General features: G+C 43.2%; 1 long non-coding RNA gene across 1 annotated transcript in view; it reads right to left on the bottom strand.

The window, feature by feature from the left end:
• Positions 1–7,946: 7,946 nt before the first annotated feature.
• The window catches only part of LOC138300720 (uncharacterized), a 66,309-nt gene continuing 58,230 nt past the window's right edge, over positions 7,947–16,025 (bottom strand). The window contains exon 4 of the long non-coding RNA XR_011204992.1: positions 7,947–8,201. This is a non-coding gene — a long non-coding RNA (uncharacterized lncRNA). The remainder of the gene's footprint in view (positions 8,202–16,025) is intronic.

The following is a 16,025-nucleotide window of genomic DNA, read 5'->3' as shown; positions in this document are numbered from 1 at the left end:
GTGGAACATAGACCTGGGAGTACCCACTCCAATGCAGATGGACTCTCCAGATATTTCCACTTAGACAATGAAGACTCATCAGGTCATGGCTAGTCTTATTGTCCTTCGTTTGGGGGGGGGGGGGTTGTGTAGGAAAGTACCATCTTGCCTGGCATGGTACCCCCATGTTTCACTGTACATATGTTGTTTTAGTTGTATGTGTCACTGGGACCCTGCCAGCCAGGGCCCCAGTGCTCATAAGTGTGCCCTGTATGTGTTACCTGTGTTATGACTAACTGTCTCACTGAGGCTCTGCTATTCAGAACCTCAGTGGTTATGCTCTCTCATTTTCTTTCCAAATTGTCACTAACAGGCTAGTGACCAATTTCACCAATTTACATTGGCATACTGGAACACCCTTATAATTCCCTAGTATATGGTACTGAGGTACCCAGGGTATTGGGGTTCCAGAAGATCCCTATGGGCTGCAGCATTTCTTGTGCCACCCATAGGGAGATCTGACAATTCTTACACAGGCCTGCCAGTGCAGTCTGAGTGAAATAACGTCCACGTTATTTCACAGCCATTTACCACTGCACTTAAGTAACTTATAAGTCACCTATATGTCTAACCTTTACCTAGTAAAGGTTGGGTGCCAAGTTACTTAGTGTGTGGGCACCCTGGCACTAGCCAAGGTGCTCCCACATTGTTCAGGGCAAATTCCCCGGACTTTGTGAGTGCGGGACACCATTACACGCGTGCACTATACATATGTCACGACATATGTATAGCGTCACAATGGTAACTCCGAACATGGCCATGTAACATGTCTAGGATCATGGAATCGTCACCCCAATGCCATTCTGGCATTGGGGAGACAATTCCATGATCCCCCGAGTCTCTAGCTCAGACTCGGGTACTGCCAAACTACCTTTCCCGGGGTTTCACTGCAGCTGCTGCTGCTGCCAACCCCTCAGACAGGTTTCTGCCCTCCTTGGGTCCAGCCAGGCTTGGCCCAGGAAGGCAGAACAAAGGACTTCCTCAGAGAGAGGATGTTACACCCTCTCCCTTTGGAAAAAGGTGTCAGGGCTGGGGAGGAGTAGCCTCCCCCAGCTCTGGAAATGCTTTGATGGGCACAGATGGTGCCCATCTCTGCATAAGCCAGTCTGCACCGGTTCAGGGATCCCTCAACCCTGTTCTGGAGCGAAACTGGACAAAGGAAAGGGGAGTGACCACTCCCCTGACCTGCACCTCCCCTGGGAGGTGCCCAGAGCTCCTCCAGTGTGCTCCAGACCTCTGCCATCTTGGAAACAGAGGTGCTGCTGGCACACTGGACTGCTCTGAGTGTCCAGTGCCAGCAGGTGACGTGAGAGAATCCTTCTGATAGGCTCCTTCAGGTGTTGCTAGCCTATCCTCTCTCCTAAGTTGCCAAACCTCCTTTTCTGGCTATTTAGGGTCTCTGCTTTGGGGAATTCCTTAGATAACGAATGCAAGAGCTCATCAGAGTTCCTCTGCATCTCTCTCTTCACCTTCTGCAAAGGAATCGACTGCTGACCGCGCTGGAAGCCTGCAAAACTGCAACAAAGTAGCAAAGACGACTACTGCGACCTTGTAACGCTGATCCTGCCGCCTTCTCGACTGTTTTCCTGGTGGTGCATGCTGTGGGGGTAGTCTGCCTCCTCTCTGCACTAGAAGCTCTGAACAAATCTCCCGTGGGTCGACGGAATCTTCCCCCTGCAACCGCAGGCACCAAAGAACTGCATCACCGGTCCTCTGGGTCTCCTCTCAGCATGACGAGCGAGGTCCCTTTAACTCAGCAACTCTGTCCCAGTGACTCCCACAGTACAGTGACTCTTCAGTCCAAGTTTGGTGGAGGTAAGTCCTTGCCTCCCCACGTTAGACTGCATTGCTGGGAACTGCGTGTTTTGCAGCTACTCCGGCTCCTGTGCACTCTCCGAGGATTTCCTTTGTGCACAGCCAAGCCTGGGTCCCCGGCACTCTAACCTGCATTGCACAACCTCCTGAGTTGTCCTCCGGCGTCGTGGGACCCTCTTGTGCAACTTCGGGTGAGCTCCGGTTCACTCCACTTCGTAGTGCCTGTTCCGGCACTTCTGCGGGTGCTGCTTGCTTCTGAGTGGGCTCTTTGTCTTTCTGGACGCCCCCTCTGTCTCTTCACGCAATTGGTGACATCCTGGTCCCTCCTGGGCCACAGCAGCATCCAAAAACCCTAACCGCGACCCTCGCAGCTAGCAAGGCTTGTTTGCGGTCTTTCTGCGGAAAAATACTTCTGCACAACTCTTCACGACGTGCAACATCCATCCTCCAAAGGGGAAGTTTCTAGCCCTTGTCGTTCTTGCAGAATCCATAGCTTCTACCATCCGGTGGCAGCTTCTTTGCACCCACAGCTGGCATTTCCTGGGCATCTCCCACTCTCGAATTGATCGTGACTTTTGGACTTGGTCCCCTTGTTCCACAGGTACTCTCGTCTGGAAATCCATCATTGTTGCATTGCTGGTGTTGGTCTTTCCTGCAGAATTCCCCTATCACGACTTCTGTGCTCTTTGGGGAACTTAGGTGCACTTTGCACCCACTTTTCAGGGTCTTGGGGTGGGCTATTTTTCTAACCCTCACTGTTTCCTTACAGTCCCAGCGACCCTCTACAAGGTCACGTAGGTTTGGGGTCCATTCGTGGTTCGCATTCCACTTCTAGAGTATATGGTTTGTGTTGCCCCTATCCCTATGTGCCCCCATTGCATTCTATTGTGACTATACATTGTTTGCACTGTTTTCTATTGCTATTACTGCATATTTTGGTATTGTGTACATATATCTTGTGTATATTTGCTATCCTCATTCTGAGGGTACTCACTGAGATACTTTGGCATATTGTCATAAAAATAAAGTACCTTTATTTTTAGTATATCTGTGTATTGTGTTTTCTTATGATATTGTGCAAGTGACACTAGTGGTACTGTAGGAGCTTCACTCGTCTCCTAGTTCAGCCTAAGCTGCTCTGCTAAGCTACCTTTTCTATCAGCCTAAGCTGCTAGACACCCCTCTACACCAATAAGGGATACCTGGGCCTGGTGCAAGGTGTAAGTACCCCTTGGTACTCACTACAAGCCAGACCAGCCTCCTACAACGATCCTAAACAATATGGCGCCGCAGTGTAATCAAAACATGAATGATAATGATCCTACCTACTACGGCACCACCGTGTAATTAACAAGTTATGTACGGTTTGAACATTAAACTGAGCTCACGCACTTGAGATACAATATTTGGACTATAGGCCTCTGTGCAAAGTAATATGCTCTTGTGTAGAACTGCGTTTTATACAGGCACAACCTTTTGTTTTGGCCAGTCCATCATGGCCGTCTGCATGAGTAAACAGCGTGATGTCTAAGGAACATACTGATGTGCGATTCTAAGTAGTATGGTGCTGCTTTGAACCAAAGGATGGATGATGATGATCCTAACCAATATGGCACTTCCGTGTAATCAATAACTTAAGTTTGGCTTGAATAACAGTAAACCGGGTTCATGCATTTTAGACACAACACTGAGAAGATAGTGTAGTGTTTGGGGCCCTGCCCCTTGTTGACACAGATATGCTCATTTGAAATTATTAATTAATATTTATGTGTCTTGATTAATGAAAAGCTATAAATTAATTGTAGTGAAATTAATGTGCAAGTCGAAAATGTGCCCACGTGGTATGGCAGTCACTTATACGAAAGTTGTACTAACATAACTAAAAATGAGTGAAATAATGAAAATATGTAAGAACAATGTAGTAATATATCATATTGAGATGTATAACCCATGTTTTGCATTAATTCGTAGAATTAACTTAGCTGAAGTTATGGCCTAGTCTTTTCCAGGCCTCACACAAGGAGCTGAAATTCTAGCCCACCGAAGAGAAGCCGTGCATAACCTGACCCTGAACCACCCCATGTTAAAGTTGCTTAGCTAGAATTTTCTGAAATGTACCGACGGACATGAGATGATGAAGTCAAATTGATATGATTATGTGTAGAGTAGGCTAAATGTACTTTCCAAGGACTTGAACAATGGGAGCACTGACTGAAGAGGAACATGCAACATTTTCAATACCTGAAGAGCCAGATGATGAAGACATCGTACAGTGGACTAATCCGGAAACTGCGAAAGAAGAAATATTAGAACTCATAGATTTGAAAAATGTATACTATAGGTTAGAGTCATATCTGCCGATTGACTGACCAATTAGGAATTAGGGGGATGGACTGTAAAACTCTAATAAAAACTGATGACAAGGGGCTAAAACTTCAGATGCGGTAGAATAGGGGTGAGATGCTGATGACGTCAGGAGACGCGGTTCGAGATTCTGTCATTGTGCTCATGCTTTTGAGAGCCTGATGTGTTGCTGATCTATTGATGACCTGAAGACGAAGACTGACTTTGTTGCTGATCCACTCCGTGGATAGGCAGCTATGACAATGTGACTGACTAACCTTGTGCCTTTTCTTCTAGCTACCTACTGCTCTGTTTTATAGTTTATCTCTTAGCTAGATGTTTTCCAAATTCACGTTTTCTAAATTGTTTTGAATGAAGTCCCACATGCTAATGCCAATCTGGGTAAGTTAAGGGTCCTTTGGGTGACTTGAAAGTGACAAATGATTGACAGACTGATTTGCTGAACTCTGCTATTAATGCTGCTATATTCATCATTATTGGCTTATGTTGAAGCATTTGAGCATTTGTTTCTCAAGTTTTGATTAGACTGTGTTATTGGTGGTTGCTAATAATCTAATTCTGAGCGGATTAAATAAAGTTTCAGTTAACCAAATGCATTAGAATTGTAATTAATAGGGAAATAAAAATTGTTAAATGCTTCAGTGAGTTGTGGTTATTCATGAAATGATGGTTATAATTGTTTTGGTGACTAATGATTCTCTAAGTGGTTACTGATTGATTATACTGATTATTGGTTGTAGGTTCTATTAACTGGCCTTGGTCATGTGTGCCTGGCTTTTTTAATCAGCAGGGTCACCTGACTGGTAATGGGTGTGATGTTTGGTGAACACACAGATGTATGTAATGCCATGTGGTCGGTGCGCGATTTTTCAAAAGGAGGAGTTCTTCCCTCAACGCTTTTTTGGGCATTGTTTAAAAACATTCATATTGAGGGAATGTACACATAAAGACTGCAAGTGAGTAGTTAGTTTACCTTCTGGGACTATGCATGCTATTGCCATGTATGTGCTTTACATTGGCCAGACAATGGGATATATCTGACTTAGATCTTCTAGAGGAATAGATGTGGATTTGTAATGGTGACGGTACTTGTAATTCGTGTGTTACACGTTTTGGATCCAAGTGGCGTGTTTATTTTATGTCTTGAAGACAGACAATGTTTTGTTTGGTGTAAAACTTTTTGCAGTGGGGGGATTACTAACATATGGTTGAGCGGCAAAAATTGGGAATTTAGGAGCATTGAAATAAATAATTATTATGGATAGTGTTTGGATTAATGAGCTGAACACATAAATTGTTTATCAATTACGATGCAGTAATGATTTGGCTGAAATGTTGATCGATTCGAGTCGAGCCACTAGTATGCGGAGGGATCTAATATTTTAAGCTCCTGTGTATCACAAAGTGAATTTGGGCATTTAGAATGTTATGAATATGAAGATTCTTATGAAAGCAGGCCCATGTTAGAATGAATTTTAGGGTCTAACATAAGAATGAAATCTCATGGATGGACTGCGGTAACATAAGTGTAATATCTGTCTGGTTGGGATACTTTAACAAAGTGGTCTGTGGCTATATGACATATTGACGAATGGGCAGAATTAAAATAGGATGTTACTTTGTTCAGGTTGTTGGAAGGATATTGTTTGTGGGCAATCCACCACTAATGTTAAGAACATAAAAGGGTGGTATCCCTTGATGTATTCGTACCTGACAGAAGTAATGAAACATAAAATACATACAGTTGGGAGGCATTATAATAAATTTGTGGGCTATATGGTGTGCTTGAGTACGTCTGAATTTACAACACATTAGTGAGCGCGTCTGTCTGAGTATGTGACATCTGTCACTAACTGAATGAATTGTGGTATGACTTCTAATATTTTGTTATATCAAGTGACAATTGCCAGCATTTATTATGAATTTATGGATTATATTACCACTTTATGTGAATAAAATAGGTTGTCCCCAGCAAGAATAGTATTGTATGAATTAATGTTAAAGAAAGAAGTTATTCACCAAGGGATAGGAATATGTAAATTAAATCAATCTCAGAAGAGTTCATTTGCACTTTAAATTTGTAAAATGTAGCATTTGTAATTTGGGAGTATCTACTGTATTACTGTTTATATGATTTATTCTTTACTAATTTCTCAGCCTTATGAATAACTGATTGACCTATACATTAGGTTGATATAATGTGGGCTGAAAAGTAATTTACTTTGTTTGGTAGTGTGTTTGTTTTCCCTCTTTTATCGTTGTTTATTTTTGTTTTGTTTAGTGACAGATGTTGATTTTACTGGATCCATCTATAATGATGGCTTTGGTTTTGAATTGTGTTCTTATATGTCCTTTTGTAGCTCTGAAGAAGTCTTTGAGCAGGACTAAATACATCGGCTGCTGTTGGAGGCACGCTGTGAATTTAATGTGGATGATGAATAAAGAATTTTCATGAATAAATGGAAGCTCGTCTGAGGACTTTCTTAAATATATGCTTTGGAATCCATTTGAATGTATAAGGAAGTTTGAAATTGTAGGACTGTTCCATGAATATATTTAATTGAAATTCTGAATATCATCAATCATTTAGTGAGATTGGTGCTTGGGATTTTATCTAGTTTTATGCTATCTGAAACTGGAAGATCTGTAAATTAAGGGTAATCTGTAGCAGTCATTAGCCAATGAATTGTGAGCATAACCGAGCAAAACTACTGACACATTGATCACTCATTGCAATATGGGGGGGGGGCTCTATTTGCCGAGCGCCTCAAATGCGTATTGTATCACTCCTTGTCACTCCAAATGCTGGCAGATACAGAAACCTAGGCACTGAGAGATGCATTGATGTGCCATGATCACACACTTTGTTGAAGGCAGAGCTGGGATGTGAACCCAAGTATCCTGGCTTGACTATTTAGTTATTAGGCCATATCTTGACCAAAACATTGTTTCAGTAGAAGCGGGACGTGAGTGACACCACACAAGATGCATTGATTCTATAAAAAGCTAAATAAATGTTAAGAAACCTGGAAACCCAATCTGTAATCATCGGGGTGAAGGTAGCGGGACGATTTACACTTCTTAGCACATCAATTTCATTTACATCTCAACATGCGGTATAAAGTAAGAGCTCTGTTGATTTACGTTTTTGAGATAATGGGGACAACACAGGCAGTATGTCAACCCCATTTTGTAAATCAAGAATGCTGAAATCGATTTTCAATGTACTCTGTTGTCACTTTGACTACAGTGCATGTTGATCACTCTGAGTTATCAGTATTCTCTTTTAAGAGAGTTGTATGAAACACATGCTGAAGTTGTATGATGTGGCAGGAAGTAAGGCACTTGTGCATGACCCTTGTCTGCGTGATGGTATGGGGGCCTCCTCACCGCACCCTGTGGGGAGGCGGGGCAAAGACTTTGTTACACCATTGCTGATAGCACTTACTTTGGTTTTCTGCCCATTCGAACCCACAAACTTTGTGGCATAACAAATACTCACTCACAAGAGGGAAACTACCCTATCAACATTGATATATATTGTGCACGAACCCTCATCCCCGGAATTTAGTTTAAACCATATCCATTAAACATAAAATAACTCTTGATCCCTCGTTCATGGCCATCTTCATCATCTGAAAGCTCAGTGGTACGATACCAGGCCATCGTAAACGGGTCCTGCCAAAGGAGTTTGATAGAGATGGTACTAATAGTAAGAGAACTACAAAGAGGTGCAGATCTGTTTTATTTATTTTTTAAACGTGTAAACGTTATTGCAAAATGATTGAATAACAATTATTTATTTTAAAAAGTCGACATTATTGTTTTGTATTATTTTGGGCTATATATTTTATCTTCCGACTGCAGCAAAGACTGGGCACTCAACATTAGGGTCATCATTTCTCACAACTCTGGTTACACATGACTTGTAGTCCAAGAAAGTCTTACAGTTCTTCTTATCATATTCCACTGGTGTGACATACCTACATCAAAAGAAGAAACGAGAGTTTCATCAGATGGTGAAAAAATACATCTTCAACACATGTCTTACGTACCACCAAATTGGAAAGTAAAACGATATATGCTTATAATGGTACCTGTCAGCGAACGCCTTTTCAGTTAGGGCCAGGTTTTATTTGCTTATGTTTAGTCAATAAAACAGAAGGCAAAATTACAAAGGGGTGGAATGGAATGAACCTCAAATAATTGTCTGTGCATAAGGTACATCCAGAAGTGGTTTGTATAACTGATTTTGCAGAGACACTTAGGCTTGAGGGTAGGAGTGGAAGGTTTGGTCATATAGAAGCTTGAGTGCTCAAAAAATATTCTAGAATGTTTGTTAGTGTAAAAGGCAACAGGTGCTTGGTGACAAAATGATGCATTTATAGTACTCATTCACTGGTATATTTTTGCCACCACAGCCCTGAGTGGAAGTGAAAGTCATAGGGGCATATTAACAAGGAAGTGGCACAGCGTGGCGCTGCGCCCAAACTGGCAATACCGCGTTGCATCACTTCAGAAACGCTGGGATGCACCGTATTTACAAAAATACAGCGCAACTCTGTGTTTCCCCTAGTGCTGGTGCTAGATGAAGCTGCCAAGCACCAACGCAGGCACCCTTGCACCATAGTGCATAACGCCGCCTTGTATATATGGTGCAGGGCATTGCGCCACCAGAGCATCGCTGAAAGTGACGCCCCGGTAGCACAAGGGGCTTGTAAATATGCCTTAAAGTATCCTTAGTACAGTGTCATGCTAATGATTAGGAACAAGGATAGGCAGCTTTTCAGGATTAGTGACATGCTCTAATTCAATTAAATCAAGCACTTCTCCATTCCATGTTTGTTACTTTCAGTAATTCTGTAATGTGCGTATATTATACAATATGCATTGCATTGGAAATACCCAAGTCTTAACATCCTCCATTTATTCTTATATCTTCTGGCAAGCAAAACATAAAATAAGCATCCATAATGTTAATCGCTCGCCTATAGTATAGTGCTATAGTTTTTATCAAGCTGCACCAACACAAAGCACAGGCACAACTTGGGCAACCGTGGTAATACAAACCGACCTAGAAGGAAGCATTGGCATGGGGCAGGAGGCAGCAGGAATATTGCTAGGATACCTCACACACATATTACTAGTGTATAACATGAACTGAAGGAAGATGTTTACTCACACACATAAAACACATACAGCTTGTGCGGCAACAGTGCAGGGTTAATTAAGTGCATGTATAGGTGTGTGGGTGGGGTTGGTGAGGGAGACATGTTTGGGATTTTTTCGAGCAACTGAGTTTGTGGGGTTGTACATGTAAGTGTGATCATGATTTGGCATGGTGGTGAATGTGAACCTAACAGAGTGTCATTGGTGAGGTGTGATGATGCAGTAAAAAAGAAAGAAGGCACTTGCCTGTAATAATTGTTTGTAGATTAGATCTTTTCCAGAGTCACATGCTCTACATTTCTATCACCTAGTAATTGGGTTTTAACACAGCTTTGAAATTAACTTACCTTTTAATTTTGGACATCAATCATAGCTGGAGCCAGTATAATTCTCTAGAATGTCAATCGTAAGCCAACAGACTTCAAGACAAAGCCACCACCTTCAGATTATGTTTTGCTCAGGAGTTTTTTGGCATGCGTGTAGTGAATTGCAAACAATGTGCTTGCACTAACACACATGTAAATCTCAAACAGTTTCAAGCTAGAAAACTATTATTACTGCTAAGTAACTAGGGGCCATATGTTAGAAAGCTTTTTCCCATAGGCACAGAATGGGTCAAATCCTTTGATACATCTGGCCCTAGTTTTCTTTACAGCATGAGCCTATTCTAGAATCACATCCCGTGCATTGATTATAGACCTTATTTTCCTCTTTGAATGAGGATGTGAAGTGTGAGAGTCACAAAGTTTTTCTTATCCTCACCAAGATTATTTCCAGGCGTCACCCTTGATCCAGTGATTTTTTTTTCAGCCGGCATTATGCCACATGGCACTGCAGTTACTTTTACTGCCCTGGAAATGATGGAATGTAGCTGCTGTTTACGCATTTCTTCCTTCACAGGAATCAATGCTTAATGAGGTCAATGAATCTTTGGAACCATCATAAAGGTGTAGAGAAAAAGTAATCAAATTTCACAGCAATCAATTCAACTACACAGTATCACCAATGTGGCCACACAACGAATACTCCAGTCGATAATAAATTTAAGGGGTTTTATCACAGGCTAAGAATCAAAGGCATGTAGACAATTTGCAAGACATAATTATAAAGATACAAAATCACCAACGGTTGCCCAAGATGACTAAATAAGTTAAAATGAACTAGCATTAGAAGAACTAAACATTCAACGAATACAATATAGAACATCAGATTAATCCCCTGATTTACAGAAAACAGGCGTTGCTTTGTTGTAATAAGCATTAAGGCAATTTAAATTCAGATAGTTTGGGCAAGGGAAACCCTAAAGATTAGCCAATCAGGTATTAACAAGTGTGGAGATGAACACATGACTACAAAGGACAAAAGGGACAAAAAGAATTTGGAAAAAGGGAATCTGGGGCAACAAATCACTAACTAAACTGAGCAGAAATTAAGTAAAAAGGGGAGACATCGGCATTTCAGAAGTTTGGTCAAACGTCTTCTTCTTTGGGTTAAGGAGAAAATCTGAAGTCTCATCAAAGCATTTCAAAGGCAAGGGCAGTGAGGATTATTCCTCTCAGATTCCAAGGGGTTCAGCAAGGGAGAATTCTCAAAGGGGAAATGCAGATTCTGATTTTTGACAAAAGTCCTGCTGGGGAACAGTATTTTAAAGTTTATGGGGCACGGTGATTCATCCATCCATCACTCCACCTGCGGTTGCAGATGTAGCATCCAATAGGAAACGATCATGCAAGTCAGACGGCAACATTTTTGAGGATTCCTATTACCAGCAGCTTGTCTTTGGTGCTCATCTGAAGACTTCTAACCAGAGAATCCTCTTTTGCATAATCTTCTAGGTTGGCGGGGGCTCCTGTCCTTCCTGGAATCTTCTGTGACTTCTCTGACTTGGTCTCCTCTCTTTACAGGTCTTCAGGTCCTGGAATCCACCATTTGTTTCCTGCAGTCTTTCTTAGTTCTTGCAATAACTCTAATCACGACTTGTAGTGTCTCCTAAGGAAATTTGAAGTACTTTACACCTACTTTCCTGGGCTCTGGGATGGGGTATTTTACTCACGTTTGTGGTTTTCTTACACTCTCAGCGATTCTCTACACACTACACTTGTCTAGGGGGGAATTCGTGATTCGCATTCCACTTTCTTAGTATATGGTTTGTTTTGCCCTGTAGGAGGCTGGCCTGGCTTGTAGTGGGTACCAGAGGTACTTACACCTTGTGTCAGGTCCAGTTATCCCTTATTAGTGTAGAAGAAGTGTTTCTAGCAGCTTAGGCTGATAGAAGGTAGCTGTGGAAAAGCAGCTTAGGCTGAACTAGGAGACATGTAAAGCTCCTACTATACCACTGGTGTCATATGCACGATATCATAAGAAAACACAATACACAGGAGTACTAAAAATAAAGGTACTTTATGTTTCTGACAATATGCCAAAAGTATCTCAGTGAGTACCCTCAGTATGAGGATAAGATATATATATACACAAGATATATGTACACAAACCAAAATTATGCAGGTAATAGCAAGAAACGTAATGCAAGCAGTGTAAAGTTACAATAGATTGCAATAGGAGCACATAGGTATAGGGGCAACACAAACCATATACTCCAAAAGTGGAATGCGAACCACAAATGGACCCCAAACCTATGTGAGCTTGTAGAGAGTCGCTGGGACTGTAAGGAAATAGTGAGGGTTAGAAAAATAGCCCGCCCCAAGACCCTGAAAGGTAGGTGTAAAGTGCACCTACTACCCCCAGAGAGCACAGAAGTCGTGATAGGGGGATTCTGCAGGAAGAACAAACACCAGCAATGCAACAACAGTGGACTTCAGGACCTGAGTACCTGTAAGACAAGGGGACCAAGTCCAATAGTCGCAACAGTGTCAAGAGTGGGCAGGAGCCCAAAAATGCCAGCTGAGGGTGCAAGAAAGCTGCCACCTGTTGGAAGAAGCTTGGAGTTCTACAAGAAAGAAGAGGATTAGGATCTTCCCCTTTGGAGGATGGATGTCCCACATCGCGATGAAGCTTGCAGAGGTGTTCCCATGCAGAAAGACCACAAACAAGCCTTGCTAGCTGCAAGGGTTGCGGTAGAGGTTTTTGGGTGCTACTGTGGCCCAGGAGAGACCAGGATGTTGCCACCTGGAGGAGGAGACAGAGGGGGCGTGCAGCAACGTAGAGAGCCCTCACATAAGCAAGCAGCACCCGCAGAAGTACCTGAACAGGCACTTGGAAGAAGAGTGAACCGGAGTCCACGCGAACACACAAAAGGGAGTCTCACAACGCCGGAGGACAACTCAGAATGTTGTGCACTTCAGGTTAGAGTGTCGGGACCCAGGCTTGGCTGTGCACAAAGGAAATCCTGGAAGAGTGCACAGGAGCCGGGGCATCTGCAAATCACGTGGTACCCAGCAATGCAGTCTAGCATGGGGAGGCAAGGACTTACCTCCACCAAACTTGGACTGAAGAGTCACTGGACTGTGGGAGTCACTTGGACAGAGTTGCTGAGTTCCAGGGACCACGCTCGTTGTGCTGAGAGGGGACCCAGAGGACCGGCGATGCAGTCTCTTGGTGCCTGTGGTTGCAGGGAGAAGATTCCGCTGACCCACAGAAGATTTCTTCAGAGCTCCTGGTGCAGAGAGGAGGCAGGCTACCCCCAGAGAATGCACCACCTGGAAACAGTCGAGAATGCCGGCAGGTTGAAGCGATACAAGGTTGCTAGTAGTCGTCTTGCTACTTTGTTGGGGTTTTGCAGGCGTCCTGAGCAGTCAGCGGTCGATCCTTTGGTAGATGGTGAAGAGGGAGATGCAGAGGAACTCTGATGAGCTCTTGCATTCATTATCTGGTGAGATCCCCAAAGCAGAGACCCTAAATAGCCAGAAAAGGAGGTTTGGCTACCAAGAAAGGAGGTTTGGCTACCAAGAGAGGTAAGCACCTATCATCAGGAGGGGTCTCTGACGTCACCTGCTGGCACTGGCCACTCAGAGCAGTCCATTGTGTCCCATCACCTCTGAATCCAAGATGGCAGAGGTCTGGGACACACTGGAGGAGCTCTGGGCACCTCCCCTGGGAGGTGCATGTTAGGGGAGTGGTCACTCTCCTTTCCTTTGTCCAGTTTCACGCCAGAGCAGGGCTGGGGGATCCCTGAACCGGTGTAGACTGGCTTATGCAGAGTTGGGCACCATCTGTGCCCATCAAAGCATTTCCAGAGGCTGGGGGAGGCTACTCCTCCCCAGCCCTTCACACCTATTTCCAAACACCCTCTCTCAGAGGAAATCCTTTGTTCTGCCTTCCTGGGACTGGGCTGCCCAGACCCCAGGAGGGCAGAAACCTGTCTGAGGGGTTGGCAGCAGCAGCAGCTGCAGTGGAGACCCCGGAATAGCAGTTTGGCAGCACCCGGGTTCTGTGCTAGAGACCCGGGGGATCATGGAATTGTCCCCCCAATACCAGAATGGTATTGGGGTAATGGTATTGGGGTGACAATTCCATGATCTTAGACATGTTACATGGTCATGTTCGGAGTTATCATTGTGACGCTATACATAGGCAGTGACCTATGTGCAGTGCACGCGTGTAATGGTGTCTCCGCACTCACAAAGTTCGGGGAATTTGCCCTGAACAATGTGGGGGCACCTTGGCTAGTGCCAGGGTGCCCACACACTAAGTAACTTGGCACCTAACCTTCACCAAGTGAGGGTTAGACATATAGGTGACTTATAAGTTACTTGTGTGCAGTGAAAAATGACTGTGAAATAACGTGGACGTTATTTCAAGCAGGCTGCAGTGGCAGTCCTGTGTAAGAATTGTCTGAGCTCCCTATGGGTGGCAGAAGAAATGCTGCAGCCCATAGGTATCACCTGGAACTCCAATACCCTGGGTACCAAAGTACCATATACAAGGGAATTATATGGGTGTACCAGTGTGCCAATGAGAATTGGTAAAATTAGTCACTAGCCTGTAGTGACAATTTTAGAAAGCAGAGAGAGCATAAACACTGTGGTTCTGGTTAGGAGGGCCTCAGTGATACAGTTAGGCACCACACAGGGAACACATACAGGGCATACATTATGAGCACTGGGGTCCTGCCTGGCAGGATCCCAGTGACACATGGGCAAAAACAAACATACATACAGTGAAAATGGGGGTAACATGCCAGGCAAGATGGTACTTTCCTACACCAACATTAAGTATTTCGATGGTAACTCTAAAAATAATGTGTGGTTAAATAAGGATTGTTCAAAGGCTAAGTCAGCATTAAAAACAGCTATTATATGTTCTCCGGGGGCGATACAATCAGCTAGACTTGCTTATAAGAAGATCACAATACAAGCAAAGAAAAACTGGGAAGACTCAATTCGGCAAAATTTGCTTGATGCAACTAAACATAATGATAACATGACATTCTGAAAGCTACTGTCTAATAGAAAAAGAGGGGGCAAGAGCATTATAAGTAATCATATTCAACCTGAGAGCTGGGTGAATCATTTTACTAAACTTTATGCTACACCTTGTAATCTTCCAATCCAAGAATCTTTTTCTCCACTGCTGGCTAGAACGAGCTATTTCCAGGATGAACCAGGATTGGATACTTGTGTTTATGAAGATCCAATTATTTTTACTCTAGAGGAAAGTATAGCAACAATTAACTTCCTAAAATCTGCTAAAGCGCCAGGCCCGGATAAGATTCCGGGGGACCTATATAAATCTGAACCAAGAATATGGTCCTGGCATATAAACCAGATTTCCAATAAAATCGCAGCTGGGGGCCCAAGCCTGAGTACTTGGAAAGGGGCTGAAATAATTCTTATTGGCTCCTCAGCCAATTATAGACCTATTAGCCTTATTGATAATCTCCAGAAAAGTGTTGCCAAAGAGCTTTTGGAAAGGCTATTAAGTTGGGTTCAAGACCACCAGGTGCTATCCCCATTACAGGCGAGTTTTCGCCCAAAAACCAGTACGGTAGATCAGGTCTTTAGGCTGATGCTTTTACATTGGAAATATGTAGTCCTTGCCAAGGAAAATCTATATGTTGTTTTGTAGACCTTCGCTCTGCTTTCGATATGGTCTCCAGAGAAAAAGTATGGGAAGTGTTACACAGAATGGGTACTCCTATCAATATAATCCATCTATTACAACGGCTACATGAGAATACATATGCTCAGGTGAGATGGGGTAATCAGGGAGAATTAACAGATTATATTCCCATTCAGAGGGGCGTTCGCCAAGGATGTGTCTTGGCTCCAACCTTATTTACTATATTTATAAATGAGGTGGTACAAATGTTATCTTTCTATCAGAATGATGCCCCCTCTCTAAACACGCAGAAAATCCCTATACTACTTTTTGCAGATGATTCTCTACTCATCTTTAAGACCCCAATGGGTCTTCAGATTCTTGTCCATAGGTTTAAATCATACTGTGTAGGCTATGGCCTGGAACTAGATTTTAGTAAAATCCAAATTAATGATGTTTAGTCCAGGATCAATTAGGAGATGTACCATCATTTTAGATGGGACCCCTTTAAGTAAGGTTAGCTCAATAGATTACCTGGGAGTGAGGATCTCTAATAATTTACACTGGGAGGATCAGATTAGCAAAAGTGCGGTGCTTCTACAGCATAGGGCGGGCACTATCCTGCGTTTCTATAAAAGCTC

Source organism: Pleurodeles waltl, chromosome 6 (genome assembly GCF_031143425.1).
Source record: "Pleurodeles waltl isolate 20211129_DDA chromosome 6, aPleWal1.hap1.20221129, whole genome shotgun sequence".
NCBI lineage: Eukaryota > Metazoa > Chordata > Amphibia > Caudata > Salamandridae > Pleurodeles > Pleurodeles waltl.
This window is presented reverse-complemented; position numbering and strand designations above follow the sequence as displayed.